This window comes from Emydura macquarii, unplaced genomic scaffold (assembly GCF_026122565.2).
Source record: "Emydura macquarii macquarii isolate MOO-44397 ecotype Brisbane River unplaced genomic scaffold, CSIRO-AGI_Emac_v2 contig_1027, whole genome shotgun sequence".
NCBI lineage: Eukaryota > Metazoa > Chordata > Testudines > Chelidae > Emydura > Emydura macquarii.
This window is the reverse complement of record NW_027131164.1, coordinates 16,129,807-16,147,636: the sequence shown is the minus strand read 5'-3', so window position 1 is coordinate 16,147,636 and position 17,830 is coordinate 16,129,807. Positions and strand designations below refer to the sequence as shown.

Sequence of the window (17,830 nt, the reverse complement as noted above, 5' to 3'; positions counted from 1 at the left end):
TTCTACCCTGCAGTCCCTTAGTCATAAACTTTCTTTTCCATCCTCCCATTCCTACCTCACTTCCATTAATTATGTCACCTTCCTTACTGAGTTTTACTCTATGCAATCATTGATCTCACTGTTTCCCCTCAACAAAAATCACATTAGAGTATGAGTCATGTACAATGCTGAAAAACTGGGAAAGTATTTCCAGTGCAGTTAAAATTATTCTTATAAATCCTTTAATTTGGCATTTTGGGCATGTGGCAGTACTCCCAAATTAGCTCCCCAAATTTTGATTATTTAAGTGAACTAATTAGTTAGATTCCTCTCAGTAATGTTGTTATTGTTACGGACTGCCAACAATGTGCTTGGCGGTGTACAGGAACCTAGGAATTGACACACTAGATCAAACCAGTGATCCATCTAATCTAGTATCCTGCATCTTAAAGTGGCCAGTACCAGCTGCTTCAAAGGAAAAACCCTTGCAGTAGTCAGTTATGGAATAATCTGCCCCTAAGTAAAGTTTTCTCCTAACTCCCACCCAATAGTCAGAGGTTGGCTTATCACTGAAATTTGAGAGTTTGTATCCCTTTAACAATTCTTGCTCATATAACATAAAAAGAGATACTGTTCCTTCCACATGCAGCTTGCATTCTGAAATAGCACTGGAGGGAGCTTACTAGTGGCATTCCTCAGGGATCAGTCTAGGGACCAATTTTATTTAACATTTTCCTTAATGACCTTGCAGTAGAAAGTGGGTGTGTGCTAATAACATGTGCAGATGACACAAAGTTGGGAGGTACTGCCAATACTGGAATAAGAGGATCTGGATGACCTTAAAAACTGAACTAATAGAAAAGGGAAGTGCTCAGTCATGCACTTAGGGACAAACAACAAGAATTTTTGGTATAAATTGGAAGTATCAATTGGAAGCGACAGAAGAGGAGAAAGATCTGGGTGTATTGGTTGATCACAGGAGGACTACGAGTCGCCAATGTGATGCGGCTGTGAAAAATGCTAATGCAATCCTAGTATGCATCAGGTGAGGTATTTCCACTAGAGACAGGGAAGTCTTAATAAGATTGTACAAGGTGCTGGTGAGACCTCATCTGGAATACTGTGTGCAATTCTGATCTTCAAGGTTTAAAAAAAGATTAATTCAAACTGGAAGAGGTGCAGACAAGGGCTACTAGGATGATCAGAGGAACAGAAAACCTGTTTTAAGAGAAGACATTCAAAGAACTTGCTTTTTTTGCCTAATAAAAAGAAGGATGAGAGGAAATATGATTGTTCTTTATAAATACATCAGAAGGATAAATACTAGGGAGGGAGAGGACTTACTTAAGTTAAGTGCCAATGTTGACACAAGACCAAATGGATATAATCTGGCCATCATGCTTAGGTTTGAAATTAGATGAAGGTTTCTAACCATCAGATGAGTGAAGTTGTGGAACAGCCTTCCAAGGGAAGCAGTAGGGGAAAAAACCTAACTGGCTTCAAGACTGAGCTTGATAAATTTATGAAGGAGATTTGTATGATGGGATTGCCGACTATGACATGTAGCCTATCTGCAACTGCCGGTAGCAAATATTCCCAACAGCTGGTGAGGGACACTAGAAGGGGAAGGCTCTGACTTACTATTCTTACTGAATTCTTTCCCAGGTGTCTGGCTGTTGGGTCTTGCCAAAATGCTCAGGGTCCAACTGACTGCCATATTTGAGGTCAGAAAGGAATGTTCCCCTGGGTCAGATTGACAGAGACCCGGGGGGGGGGAGGGGAAGGGAGGGTTCGCCTTCCTCTGCAACATGGGGCCTGGGTCACTGGCAGGTTTTACCTTGAGTAAGTGGTGGAGTCCCATAACTTTAAGTCTTTAAATCATGATTTGAGGACTTCAGGAACTCAGCCAGAAGTTAGGGGTCTATTACAGGAGTGGGTGGGCAAGGTTCTGTGGCCTGCAATGGGCAGAAGGTCAGAGCAGATGTTCATGATGGTTCCTTCTGGCCTTAAAATCTGTGAGCTAAAAAGGCAAACTAAACAATTTAGTCAATAGGACAGTAATCATTATCCCCATATTACAAACTTTCCCAAGCTCACACGGGGTACATCTACACTGCAGCTGGGAACGTGCTTCTCAGCTTGGGAAGAGACACACACTGGCTCTGCTCAAACTAGCGTGATAAAAATATCTGTGTAGCTGAGGGCAGCACTGGCAGTGTCTCGGGTCAGCCACCTGAAGTACAAACCCACCCGGACTCCCTGAGTACATATTTAGCTGGCTAGGCTCAGTTGCTGCCTGGGCCACCCCCAGCTACACTGTTGTTTTTAGGGTGCTAGCTCAAGCAGAGTCAGTGTGTGTCCGTCTACCCGAGCAGGAAAGCACGCTCCCAACTGCAGGGTAGACATACCCATAGTGAGTCAGTGGCAGTGATGGGATTAGAACACAGGCATTCCTGGCTCTTAGCCCTGAGCTCACCTCATTTGATGATGATGCGTTTCAAATAAATTGTTTCAGATGCGGTTAATTTGAGAAGACTGGATATGTACTAATTAATTTTTCTTTCCAGAGTAATTGGCTAAGGTAAGCACATTCCAAAATGAGTATCTCTGGGTTCACAAAGACTCAAAAATGTACCACAGACACCAAATGCGTTTGGAATAAAACCAAACTGCAAGATTCCTGTACTGCAATGTGGTACTTTGTGTTTTGACCTACCCTTTAAATCATTCCGGGAGTTCAATTTTCATACAGAAAATTGCTTTTCCTGGCGTTTGGGGAGTGCTCTTCTCACTAGTACAGGTAGATAAAGGCTACTGACAACAGCCCTCCTGTACCTTTCACTGCCTTAGGGAAGATTTAGGATCACAGTCTTTATTTATAAAATTCAAACGGGACTTTTTCTGTAATTGAATTTAATGGCACTTAGAGTTCGTCACAGAATACCAAAAATTCAATTACAATTCAGTTACCAAAATTACTTTTGTCTTGCCAGTAAAATGAAGACACTTACTTCAGATCTTCATCAGGTTGGAAAGCTAGTAACTTTATCACCAGAGAAATTTCAGGATTCATTAGGGTCTGATCACTGAAACTGATTTCTGCAGGCCTGTTCCTGTTAAGTGTTCACTTTCCGCATGCTGTAGAGGATCGCAATAGGCATTTCAATAAATCCCAAATTGTAAAATTCCATTTGGATTATATAATTGTTATTGTACTGATGCATCCATTATATATACTCTCTGGTAAACATCATAAATACATATCTTAAATGACCAGGCACTTCTAGCACATAATATAACAATGATGCAAACTTATGTACTGCATAAAGTACATTCATTTCCTTTCTCAGCCTTTTATCTTCTCTTGCTCTCACTCTGCTCTAGCAAATCCTGTAAATTAAGAGAATGTTCAATTACACATATTTTCTAGCTTTCTTGAGGTGGAAGCTGTAGAAATTGATTCAGTATCAGGCTGTCTGATTCAGCAAGAAATCAACCAGCCTGCAAGAGTCCCTTTTAAAATGTTTTCTTCTTTAATAAGATAACAAGCCAGAGAGAGATACAAAATGGACAGGGGAGAGATTCTACAGATTAGCTGCTCTGCCCCTGCAGACAGCACCCCTTGATTAGACACAATTTTTATCCTTCATCCATGGTTGCCCAGATAATTTGTCCTTAACGAATTCTATGTATGCAGAAAGCCTTTAAATTTTCTATATTCTATAATAGAAAGCACATTCAGCTTTATTCAATTCTTTTCAGCTTCCAGTTCCATTTGCATGAGGTTTTATTCTCTGTATGGCACATTCACTGTTTTGGAAAAAAAATAGTCACCGTTAAATTTTGGGAATTGATAAAACAAACTGTGGACATGAGAATAAAGGTGGGGGGAAAAAACCTTTTTGGAGGTTATTCTGCTAGTTAAACAATATGGTGCATTCTATCTCTCTCTTCCCTCCCACCGCCCCATACATGCTGAAGTCAGTGAACAAGACTAACTACACACAATACAATACTTGAAGTAGTAAAAGATAGAGACTGAAAGGGAATGAAACAAGTAATATTCCAAGATAGCCTAACAATCGGTGTGTTTTTATTGTATGCAGTCTTGTTTATAGAGCATATATTACAGCTAGTTTAAATGAACTATGTATTCCATATTTACAATGTTTGTATCCTTATTTGTTAAGATGATCTGCTAGAGTTCATCTTCTTTGTCTGGTTTTCATCAGAGTATTTCCTCCTATTTCAATTAATATTTAAAAAAACCACACCAGGTAAATGTATAGGATAAAATTTAGTTGACTTTGTATTTTCCTTTTGATTTAGTGAAGCAGAAGTATCTGTATTACATCTAACACTGCCACTAAAATTTAACAGAGCCTCAAATGAAAGAGATCCATTTTCTAGCTTTTGATTCATTTCTCATTTGACTAAAAAGAGTTACAACCCTTCGTAAAGGCTGTAAATCTGGTTAGAAGTGGTTGCTACTTTCTCTCTGCTCACCCTCTCCTCGTTAAGTCCATGCAATGGCTGGTTTTTCTTTCACCTAAGTGTATGTTTCAGCCATTGTGTTTTCAAGCATTTGGAGCCATTTGGTACAGTGCTAATTTATTTGACTGAAGAGCAGGAATGGTGCTTTGGCTGGGGATGGGTGGGAGCATGCATAGCAAGTGGAAAGGGGGTATCACTCTGAATGATTAATTGTGGTTTGGAGAAGGGTCTCGGGACATGATAATTCTTTATAGGAAATTGGATTAAAATTTGACACTTCTACAATTTTTTCTCTTTGTAGTGAAATTTTCATTTTTCATCTGTTGGCCAAATAATTCCATGAGCAGTCATCCTTAAATTAATCTTGAATTAATTTTTAAATCCACTGTCCTCTAATATATAATTTACCATAAGAAAACCCAGAGTAGTCAATCTTTCATTAGACATGGGGTGAGAAAGGGTCAGCAGACACTCCTGCAATACTAAAAATAAAGGCACCACATCTGGTATGGAATGATGTCTGGAATTGTAATGCATATGCATTCACTTGTGCTGCTGAAAGCACAAACTACAGAGTGGCTGCATGTTGAAACATGAACCAGTGTAATAGGAACTTAAACCCTGGGACAGACTGTTTGTATATGTAGTCAGTTTATTAGCAAATGTGAAGGCCTGTAGCGTACAAGAACCATAGTTTCTAGCCAACCTGTCACACATTTAACAAGCTGTTTGTAATACAGTCCATTTCATGCATAAAAGAAAAATATTCCCACAGGGTTAAGAAATACATGATACTTTTAGCATACGGTCAGTGCTGGTTTTGCAGGTAGCCTGCATTTAAAACTGCTGTAACATGTTGGCATGATTTTTCTTTTTAAAATCCTCTTTCCCTTTGTTGTGTGCCCAGCAATGAAGCTTATATTATGTGGGATTTTTAAAAAGGAGATCTGGTGCAAGCCCAGCAGCATCTCTAACTAGAGGCACAAATGAATTCATTAAGACTGAAGCTTACCCTGCTGCAAAGGGCTTATGCTAAGCCAACTTATGCCCTACAGTGGGGCTGAATGGGAGGAAGTCAATAGCAGCGGGGCCTCTGTGGTGTAGAGAGAGTGATTACATTAGCACCACATAGGAGAGCCAGTTGAGGAGCAGCACAAGCCACAGCTACAGCGTCCTTAACGTCTCCCATAAGTGGCAAAGAAGGGCGAGAGCTACTGTTCCAGACTATACGCAGTAAAAGTGACTGTGCAGCTGTGCTAGGGATGCCCTGCAGTGCTGAGCCTCACCTTGAGGTTGAATTTGGCACCTCCATGCACTTCACCTACATTAAGAACAATCAGTCCAGTTAAATGAAGGTGAGGTGGATTTAGTTCCTAAGTAAGCTGCATTCTAAGGAGTTTCTTCTAGGAATCTGCTGTGGCAGGCATACCTGCCACTGTACGTTACAAGTGCTATAAACTCACCTCTCAGACTCCAGGACTTCTAGCACTAGCATTTGAGAATCCTGGCCATTGTTCTGCTTTATTAGTGCTTCAGTTCACAACTTGTTGCCCATGTGTTTGTGGTGCCCAGGAATTTATCTTTTGGAAAGTGGTACTCTCTCTTCTGGTTTGCGACATCAGTTGTTGTGATACCAAGCCAACACCAAACGGATACTTCAAAGGAAAGCAATAAAGACCCAGTGGTGCTCCCCTCTGCTTACAGCATATCAGGAAAAAGAAAACAGTGCAGTGCAGAAAGGGGAAGGCAATCGCTCCCCAGGATACTTGGTTCTCCCTCGCAGCGGCCCATTCACAGGCTTACTTTGGGGCTGACACCACATGGGCCAGAAGGGGCGGAGCTGGAGAGCAGCTGCTGAATACAATCTATGAATGTGGGTTTCCGAATACAGCCTGGCTTTCCCCAGAGAGTTTGGGGCTACGTTGGGTTTCTGTGCTATGCCTCCTCCCCAAAGGGTGAATTTTAAATCCTTCCCCCCCGGAAGGGGGAATGGAAAGGAAACTCCATGAGCTTTGCTCTGCCGAATTTCCAGCAGCTTATTTCCTTGCTTGGAGATTTTTTGGGAGGAGGTGACAATTAGGCTCCGTGTTGTTATTACTCAGGCATTTTCTTAGCAATCTCGCCTACTGCATTTGAACACAGAAACTTCTATTGAAGATTTACTGTTTGCCACATACAAATACATAGTAAAGACAACCACGTTTTGCAAACTGTTCCTGATTGACATTTTAATTAGAGCCAGATTTGGTAATGGAGTTCAGAGCATTTGACCTCCAAGTTATAGGTTTCAGTCCCACCCGGATCAGTAGCTAGTGATAATGGGCTGAATACTCTGCTATACCCACTTTGTGCCACTCAGACTCAAGTGCCAAACAGTGGCTGGGTTGGTGCATGAAGGAGCCAGCAGAGAGTTCCCCTTGCACATAAGCTGGAAAAGCCCACATGGCTGTCTCATGCTCCAGCTTCTTTCCCACCCCCATTTCCCATCAGGGGTGGGAGAAGGAGCTAGACATAGGACTGGGTGGAAGTGCTGGATCTGAACTCCGCTATGCATAGTCTCTACCACTGTAAATCAGACCAATCCTCATATGTTACAATTTACCTGGAGCTCAGCCCCAGGGGAGAATCAGCCCCATACGTATTAGCATCTGATGGCAATTGGTGACCTAAGTGATAAGTTTAGTTGTTTCAACTCACAGCACAGACCCCACAACTACAACTAGCCTTTGATGGCAATCTTAGTAGAGTGGCTCAGAACTGATCCAGCTCCCACTGAAATCAATGTGAGATTTTCCACTAAATTTAATGGGCACTCGGTTGCATCCCTGAATAAACAGGGACACTCCATCCCAGATCAGGAGGGTGGGGAAGCTTGCACCTCCCACTACCTGAGCTTTTGTCTATTTGTGGAATAATTCAGACTCCAGGGGTGTGAATCTCACATCTTTACTGAACAATAAATTTAGAGGGGAAATAAAATTACCGATGTGAAGTATGCAAATCAATGGAGAAATTTGAAATGTATGTTTGCATATTACACGGTGATATTAGTATCTCACATCTAAACTGACCCAACGGCATAACACTTCACATGACCCAGACTTTAACAGGCACTGTACAGCTTCTAAGTACTAAGATGAGGTTTATCTCTTCATTGTATTTGTGAGGGGCTGGGAACATTTTTAGAGTTTCAGTTTTGTTCATTTTTGGCTCAAGTAATAACGAAGTTTTGACTAGTGAAAATGCTTTTCTGCACTTGTTTACTTATATTAGTGAGCAGAAAACATGATATGGTCTAATGTACTGGTACAGGGAATGGAATAAACACTCCTTACAGGTATAAACACACTTTATTATTAAAGGCCCAAATCTGTTCCCTTATGCTAATTGAAAATCCACAGTAACTCTGGTGAGGTCAGTAGCATTACCTGTCTATTTAGAACAGGGTAAGTGAATAGCATTTGGTCCTAGGATTTTATTCTACCTTTGTACTTTAAAAAAAAACAAAAACCCACAACAGCCATGCCTCCGTCTCCCCCTCTCCAATATATCACACAACATTTGAGAGTGCATCACTATGAAAACATTATACTCCCCTCTCCCCCTTTTACTGAATGGCTGAAAGGAGGCTGATGTGAACCTGAAGGATTGTTAGAATCATTTTTGGTTTTGATACAGATTTTGTATTTGTTTTGGATAGAGAACCTCTACAAAGAGAACTGGACTGTCAACAAGGAGAAGGCAATGAAGGCAGAAGAGATTATAAATAAGGTTTTTTGTGAGCATTGCCAGAGTAAGAGGGGGAGCAAGAAAAGGCCTGGATCCAATCATTTTCCAGCCTATTTAATATCCACAGTTGATATTTTTGGAATTTGTTTGTGAATCGGTGGCCATGATGATAAGACTCTCCTTGGCGTTTGTTCAACAGTTTACTAGATCCAAAGTAAATCCACAGGTTCTGTGAGAACCAAATGAACAATAACACTGGCAACACAAAGGAGAAGCCCATGGATTCATATATTCCAATTATGCAATGAAGTCTCTGGAGTCCTACTGGCCTCTACCAGAGAATGCAAAAATCCCAGCAGGTAAATGTAGGATTAGGGCTGGGATAAGAGCTTTAATTCTTCATAGCAACATCATGAAGTTTCCCCTTTTCCGTGCACCAACATAAATAGAGACTTTTAAAGAAAAGTTGTACTCAGCTTGGGTTAACAAAGAGGAAAACACTGGTATAATGACTGTCTATCTAATCAAGCAACAACAACTCTCATATTAGCATCTAAGCACCAAGCAGCAATTATGTAGAATTTATAACACATCTATAAAGGGGTAACAGTCCCTGTAGCTATGACCTATTTCTTTATGACTTGCACTAAAAATGAAAAACAAAACAAAAACAAAAAAACCCTGAGGGTCCTTTTAAGCTCAAAACAATGCCTACTGTTTGTGACTTTTTAAAAAAAGTCTTTATTTCTATGACATTCACCCTTTTTGCACCAAGACCCCACCTACCATGTGTGACTTTTGCTAAAAACTGCCATAATAAAATAGCACCCCAATCATCACAATTGAGTTACTGAGTGGGTGAAGGAAAATACAGCTGCAGTCAAACTATGCATTTCCACTCACTTTTGCTTCTCTGACCAGAGAGCTGGAGGAGGTAGCAGGCGATAAGCCTAAAGGCACTATGTCTGTCTGAAACAATGATCATTTTGTTTGGTTTTGCCATGGCCCCATAACTGCATTGCATACAAACAACAACAGAAGTGCAGCCAAATTATCTGATGTCTAGTTTTGATTTATGAAGGCAATAGCTAGGTAGACCAGGGGAAACTTAACCTTTGGGTTCCTTTTTTATTTTAGTAGCTTTCAGTTCTCTTAAGTTTAGTTTGAAATAGTCCAGGAAAAACTACTTCTCCAAGGCCATTGTGGAGAAACTAAATAAATTCTTTGCATCCATCTTCACAGCTGAGGATGTGAGGGAGATTTCCAAACCTGAGCCATTCTCTTTAGGTCACAAATCTGAGGAACTGTCCGAGACTGAGATTCATTAAAAGAAGTTTTGGAACAAACTGATAAATTAAACAGTAATAAGTCACCTGGACCAGATGATATTCACCCAAGAGTTCTGAAGGAACTCAAATGTGAAAGTGCAGAACTATTAACTGTGGTATGTAACTTATCATTTAAATCAGCTTCTCTACCAGATGACTGGAGGATAGCTAATGTGACGCCAATTTTTAAGAAAGGACCCAGAGGCGATCCTAGCAATTACAGGCTGGTAAGCCTAACTTCAGTACCAGGCAAATTGGTTGAACCTATAGTAAAGAACAGAATTACCAGACACATCGATGAATATGGGTTTTTGGGGAAGAGTAAACGTGGATTTTGTAAAGGGAAATCATGCCTCACCAATCTACTAGAATTCTTTGAGGAGGTCAACAAGCATGTGGACAAGGATGATCCAGTGGATATAGTGTACTTACATTTTCAGAAAGCCTTTGACAAGGTCCCTCACCAAAGGCTCTTAAGCAAAGTAAATGGTCCTGGTATAAGAGGGAAGGGTCCTTTCCTAGATCTGTAACTGCTTAAAAGATAAGAAACAAAGAGTGGGAATAAATGGTCAGTTTTCAGAATGGAGAGAGGTAAATAGCAGTGTCCCATAGGCACCAGTACTGTTCAAAATATTCACAAATGATCTGGAAAAAAGGGTAAACAGGGAGATGGCAAAATTTGTATATGATACAAAACTACTCAAGATAGTTAAGTCCAAAGAAGACTGTGAAGAGTTACAAAGAAATCTCACAAAACTGGGTGACTGGGAAACGAAATGGCAGTTGAAATTCAATGTTGATAAATGCAACCTAATGCACACTGGAAAGATAATCCCAATTATACATATAAAATGATGGGGTCAAAGTTAGCTGTTACCACTTAAGAAAGAAATCTTGGAGTTATTGTGGCTAGTTCTCTGAAAACATGCACTCCATGTGCAGCAGAAGTAAAAAAATATTAACAGAATGTTGGGAATCATTAGGAAAGGGATAGATAATAAGACAGAAAATATTGTATCGCTTCTTTATAAATCCATGATACGCCCACACCTTGAATAGTTCATGCAGATCTGGTTACCACATCTCAAAAACATATATTGGAATTGGAAAAGGTATGGAAAAGAGCAAATGATTAGGGGTATGGAAATCCATAGGAGGAGAGATTAATAAAACTGGGATTTTTCAGCTTGGAAAAGAGATGACTAAGAGGGGGTATGATAGAGGTCTATAATATCATGACCAGTGTGGAGAAAGTAAAAAAGGAAGTGTTATTTACTCCTTCTCATAACACAAGAACTAGGGGTCACCAAATGAAATTAATAGGCAGCATTAACAAAATGAAGCATTTCTTCACAAAGCACACAGTCAACCTGTGGAACTCTTTGCCAGAGGATGTTGTGAAGGCCAAGACTATAACAGGGTTCAATAGAGAACTAGATGAGTTCATGGAGGATAGGTCCATCAATGGCTATTAGCCAGGGATGAAAAACCATGCTCTGAAGTGTCCCTAGTCTTGGACATAGGTGACAGGGGAATGGATGTTGGGAATGAGCAACAGGGGAAGGATCACTCAATGATTACCGTTCTGTTCACTCCCTCTGAAGCATCTGACATTGACTACTGTCAGAAGACAGGATACTGGGCTACATGGACCATTGGTCTGACCCAGGAAGGCCATTCTTATGTTCTTATCAGTCATTGGGACTACAAGAGCATGCAGTATTTTAACTCCTTACCTCTTGTCATGTATGAGGACACATTTTCTACCTTCCCCATTGATTGAGGACTCTCCTCTGTGTAGATAAATACGTTCTCTCAAGTAATATTTTAAAATCTATTTTGATCTTTAAATTATAGGGGTACAAGAAATACAACATTAGGGCTCAATTTTTCAGATGTGTTGAACACCCACAACTCCAAATATAGCTGATGAGATTTGCAATCACTCATCACGTCTGTAAGTCAGGTCCATGAATGATTTCTGAAGCTATTTGCAGTCCTAACATTCAGAAATAGCCTGACATTTTTTACATAGACTTTTGGTGAATCCAGAGTTCATAAAGCAAATGCTGATGTTTTTCTGTTAGTGAAAGAACTCCACAAAAATGAATTATTATTGTCCATTAGAGCTGGGTGAAAAACAATTTTCCCATCCCATGAGAATTTGATTTTAAAACATGTTTTGTTTCTCTCAAAACAAAAAATATGAAATATACAGGAGAAAAATATATCTATTAAGGGTGTATTCCTTAGTTACACTTGAATAGACACTAACCTGCAGTAACAATTTGTACAACAGGGGTTGAAGGGATGTAACTAAGACCAGAATAAGTAGCTGATTTTAGCCCAATTCTGTTGCCTTTGAAATGAGTGACAAAACTCCCTTTGATTTTAAAGGAAACAAATCAGATCTACACAAATAGCCGTGTAATCTTTGTGTTGTATTAAACCATATACATGATAAAAATATCAGATTGTAAAAGTTGAATATGAAAATATTACTATGTTTTGTTATCAATATTGCCAACCCAAAATTTCCTGAGTCATGTCCCCCAAAAATCCTGGGATTGGTTTAAAAATATATACTATGTAGTGCTTGTAACTTTTGTGGATCAAAGAATGTGAGTTCAGTATACCAAGTTTCCATTTAGCTTGTCAATACACTCACAATAATACCTCTGTGCATTGTATCTTTTGCAGCTAGAAATGTGGCCTTGAAGGTATCTCCATTCACACCAGCGGAGCAGCTCCGCCAGATGAGGAGAAGGAAGAGGACACAGGATGACATGTTCCAAGAGATCCTGCAAGCCTCTGGTGCTTCCGATACCAAGCACAGGGCTTGAAGGATGACCCTCACAGACAGAATGTACAGGGATAGAGCAGAGAGGAGAAAAGCAGAGGAAAAGGAGAGAGGCATGCAGCAGGAGATGCTAGCGCTTCATAGATGGCTGGAGACTCTTCTTGACCTTGAGGTTCAATAGACCTGGGCTTGTCGCTTGTGCAGCTCATAGAGAACTGCATTCTGGGACCTCTCTACACACATCTCCCTCCCACATTCCATAGGGCGTCTGGGGCCATGGCACTACCCCTACCACTCCACCCCAGTGGAGAGAACAGGCAATCAAAGCCACACCTACACTGACCTGTGAGAGACAGGGGTGGTGTATGTGTTTGTGAAATGCAAGTGACTGTCGTCTCCCCTTCTAAGGTTCTTTTTCCTGTATTTTTAAAGTTTCAGTCAGTTATAAATATGGCTGTTTGCAGGGTTTGGAATAAAAATCTATTTATGGAAACTTAATTCATCTTTATTAGTTCACAACACATGCTGGCTGGGGCTGACCTCATTCACAGATAATAGCAATAGGTGCATTTGCAATGTTATATTACTACACACACAGCTCTCATTTTGGTGTCGCTGCACTGGAGGGCTGGGGTGAGCTCCACACACATCTCCAGGAATGTGGCTTTGCACATCCAAAAGTTCTGCAGCCACTGCTTGTCATCCCGTACCTACATAACAATGTGATCTCATCAGTCAGTGCTTGTTTCTGGGGCTCACCATCAGCAGCTGCTCCATAAACGCCAGCAACAGCCTTGAATTGTTTCTTTCTATATCCCACAGCAAGCTAGCCAAGGAATCATCATGTCCCTGGGGCTCCTCTGGTGGCTCCGCAAATACTGCAGGATCAGGCACTCTGTGCTTGCAAAGCTCATCACAACAATGCAAATGGTGGACGTGTGGGTTTGTGGGGCTTTTGAAAAGTAAATCATTATGGGATGCAGATACAATTATGGGATGGAGAAAACTGCATTATGAGATATTGAAATCATGTTCCTGATCACCTCATTTGCCCCCATGAGGCATTGCAAACCCTTCCCAAAACACTCTGTGCTAGACGGTGGCAAGTTGCACAGTGGGGTAGCTACCCATGGTGCACTGCTTTCTGTATCAGTGCAAGCACTGTTTGTGAGGACGCACACTGCCAGCACAAGGAGTGTAATGTGGACATGCAAAAGCAATTTAATTACTGCAGCGGCTGTACATTGACGTAACTTAGGTAAACTTCATTTTGTAGTGTAGACTTGCCCTTAGACAATTACAGTTCAAAGTGATCAGTAGCTGCTCTTGTTTAGGCCCCTACGGCAGTTGAATTCAAAGTCAGGGCTCTTTAGGTTTAGGCTTGGTCTACGCTGCTGCCGGCGGTCGAAGGGAGGTACGCAAGCTACATAAAATAGCTTGCGTATCTCCCATCGGCTTACTTACATTGTTGTATTGCGGCACCTTCACTGTGCTGTGTTGACCAGAGATGCCCTCCGGTCGACACAGCCTTTCTGCTTTTGGGGAGGTGGATTAATGGCGTCGACCAGAGAGCACTTCCCGGATCAATTGATCTCCATGGAGCCGGCAGTGTAGACATACCCTTAGTGCCTGTGGTGCCCTCTACAGTCCAGTGTCTATTCAAGCAAACAATAACTGGCAGGTTGCCATACCAGGCTCAGTTAGTGTCTCTCATTGGGGCCCCTCTGCTCTGGTTCACTGGCCAGCTGCTGCTGCTCCCCCATATGCCCCACACATTCCTGCTCCCAGCTATCACAGACTGTTCCATATGGAACTCTGCATCTGTTCCTTCGGCCAACTTCTCTCCAGCTCCCTACTTGCCACGTGGCTGCTGTTATAGCTTCACTGCTGCTCCTGGCTTCCATATGGCTACCACACCCCCAGAGAGAGCCTGGATAATTCCTAGTTCAGGACCCTTCCCCTTACCCAGACAGAGGAAGAGGAAGTCTGGGGGGAGGGGTCTTATGGGAGTTGTAGTTCCCGGCTTTGCAGATCCATCACAAAAGTCAACCAGGGACATCATTTGCTATGGGACGGGGAGAGGAGCAGTTGCTTCTCTTCCCCCCTCCCCCTCCCCGACTTTTCAGAGCCTTGCTAGCCAGTGCTGCAGTATCTCCCTAGGCTTACAGGAACCACTGCAAGGCTAGCCAGCCAGCTGGCCCAGGGCTTCTAATACTGCATCATCAGTGCCATGCCCCATCTCCCAGCTGTCTGGACAGGAAGCAGCAGCAGCAGCCTGGGCTGGAGCTGTATGCAGAGCCCAGCCACCAGTGAAACATACCCCAACCCAACCAACCCTACAGGGCAGTCCCAGTCCTCCCACCCCTCTCCCAGACATAGCTGCAGCCTCAGCAGGGAGGCAGAAGCAGGGATAGTGCCACAACTTTGAATCCTATCCCCCTACTTTTTGAAATCACTCCCCCTGAAGTTAACATCACTCACAAGTTATTACTTGTATCTCCCCATCCAAGTATCAGAGGTAACAGTTGCTTCCTGTTCTCAGCATAATGAACTACCAAGATTCCTGAGGTACCTCAGTGTTAAATAAAGACCACTGTATCAGTGAATGTAAGCTTTATAACTGCGAGACTCATAGGTTAGGTGCTTAATCCTATGTGAGAAAAGATAGTTTTACGGTTAAGGCACTGGCAGCCAAGAGAGATGTGTTCAGTTCTCAACCCTGCCACAGGCTCATTGTATAACCTTGAGCAAGTCCCTTAGTTTCCCAGCCTCAGCCCCCACCTGTAAAGTAGAAACAACACTTCCTGGCCTTTATGGCATATCAGGAGGATTAATTCATCAGTGTTTGTGAGGTATGCTGATTTGAGTCCATAACAAAGGCCCCTACATAAATAAAGAACTTCCCAGATATCCTGAGCACTTCAAGAGATTAGGTCCTAAATTTTTGTAATAAGAATTGAGCATAACCTATGTGCCTGTAAGAGTGATCAAGTCAAATAAAGAACAAGCTGTCCTATCTTTAAAGGATACATATTTGCCATGGAAGATCATGGCTTCAGTTGTCATACCTGAATATGATTTTTTTTTTTTTTTTTTTTTTTTTTTTTTTTTTAAAGTATTTTGATGAAAATCACTGAATGTTAAAGCACAAAAAAGCTCCAGACAGTCAGTGCTAATCTGGCAGAGTTCATTATCTCTATCTTATTAATAAAGTCTAAAACAGATCTGAAAGCTGCACATCCCTTGTTAATTTGTAGCTACAGTTACCATAGAACTAGAAGTATCAAGTTACAAATGCCAAACCTTCCTTTTTCAAAGTAGGAATCTGTGTTCAGAATGATCAAGCTATGTTGGAAGACGACCATATTTTAAACTTTGTAGCCAACTTGCAATTCTGTTTACACTGAAATCAATGGAGTTGCAGCAGGGATTGATTTACCCTTGAAGCATGTTTAATCAGTTAAATATGATGCCTGAAATTATGACAAAGGGAATGGTTGCCTTTGTTTTGTTACACAGTAACTTATCTTAACCTAATCATATGTTAGCCAGGGACTGTAATAGGAAATGTCTCAGTAAGACTAAGAGAAAGCTGAGAAGATGGCCCCATTTTAAAGCCCACTTTGTTTTCTATAAGCAAGTGGATTTCCTCCTTTCAGGAATTGGCTGCCATATAGACCAGGGTATTTTCTTATTTTTGCACACAGAGGAAGCAGCCAAATTTCTTTCTATGTAAATGACTCCTTCTCTGCTAAAATACACATGCAACAATACATGTGAAATCACTTATTATGGAATATTTTCAGTTAATTGCAATCTTTTTTCAATCCGTGCCTCTGTTCCAATTCTTCCAAAACTCTAGTGTAGATTTCCTTCTCCTATAGCTATATATCTGAAAAAGAATCTGGCATTTCTTTGATAGTATAGGTCTTGGACTTGCATATACAAAAACCTATTATCTCCATGTCTAGCCTTCTCCAGGGTCAGAAGGAAAAGAAAGAAGAGAATGCCAGGACTCAGGTTAGCAGTGGCTACAGCAGTATGAAGAGGACAAAGAAGAAGAAGGGAATAATATAATCATGTAGTTACCTTAAAATACCCACACTTTCATAGATGTACATATAGACTCAGCACCTAGAGATAAAAGTACAGGAAAAATACATGAAGAGGAGTCTGAAAAACAATATTGTAATAGTAATAATAATGCATTGCACTTGTTTAGTGCCTTTCATTAAAGGATCTTAAGGCAACGAAGAAAGTGAAACTGGCTATTGTATTGCATGGATACGCAGGATTGGTATTACACCCTAGCTTCTCAAGAGTCCATTGGAAGAAACCCCTCACTGTATCATACTACCAGAGGGTAGATCAGCTCAGGAGCACCCTTTCTGGCCAGCATGGCTTTACTGAGACCTGCCTCAGTTACCCCTTCTTCACTCATGGCCCCTTTAAGTCCACACAATCCAGATATTCAAAACAGTTCTCTTCTGGGGTCCAATTTATTGAGCCTTGTACAAAATCATTCAAAACAGAACTCCTCCCTACAAAGTCTTCATCCCAGTTTCATCTGGGCCCAGATCCTCCTCTTTGAGGGTCTGTCTGCCCTAGGGAGTTCAAACACTCATCCACTCCAGTTCCAAGCTAGACATACTCCCTCCTTCTAGATGATCTGTCTTCATGCTTTCTCAGCACCTCTTTCCTATATCATAGCCTTCATACTACTGTTTCCCTCTCACCCTACCACTGACCCAGAACACTACAGAAATCTCCTTACTGTCTGCAGAGATCAGCCAACACACAGCTGCTGCCATTTCCCTATTTATAAGGCCCAGGTGCCTTCCCTTAAGTCCAAATGGGCAGCAGCTAATCAATCCAGGCATACTGGACCCCATTTCCTCTTAAAGGGACCAGTCACCCTGTGACAGGGTACAATCCTACAGCCATTATGCAGACAAAGCACCCATAGGCTGCAACACACATTTTACCTTTGTTAAGACTATGGGGCATATGTCTCAGCATGTACATACTCATGTTCAGTGTAAATTATGCTATAAGCCATGAATAGCAGGTAATAAATATAAAAGGATAGCCAAAAACTTAAACACATTGCAAGGAGATGTACCTATTTTGTAAAAGTACACCACTGTTTCTACTGATAGACCAGTATTCCATTTGGTTACATTTAGGCAGGCATATTCATTCACACAAGCTCTCTGACACCAGAAAGCTCAGCTTCTCTCCTTTTCTTACATGCTTGCCTCCATTGTTCTTGCCATTAAAATGAAAGGCAGGTGTTCATGCATTGCCTGAATGAGGGGGAGAGGTGTGCACATGCGTGGGAGTGTGTGAAAGAAGGAGGGAGGGAATAAGGCTGGCAGCACCTCACACTGCACAGGAGAGCGAGAGAGAGCCCACTGAAGTAGAAGAGTAATGACATCTGCAACAAATCTTCAGAGAAAAATGACTGGAATGTAGATGCTTTTATCTCTATTTTTGTAAA

At 41.4% G+C, this 17,830-nt stretch overlaps 1 long non-coding RNA gene across 1 annotated transcript; it reads right to left on the bottom strand.

The window, feature by feature from the left end:
• Window positions 1–12,839: 12,839 nt before the first annotated feature.
• LOC137150846 (uncharacterized) lies at window positions 12,840–17,094 on the bottom strand. Its single transcript, XR_010919094.1, has 3 exons — window positions 16,982–17,094; window positions 16,420–16,464; window positions 12,840–13,040 (listed from the first exon to the last, which is right to left on the bottom strand). It is a non-coding gene; the product is annotated as an uncharacterized lncRNA (long non-coding RNA).
• Window positions 17,095–17,830: the final 736 nt, after the last annotated feature.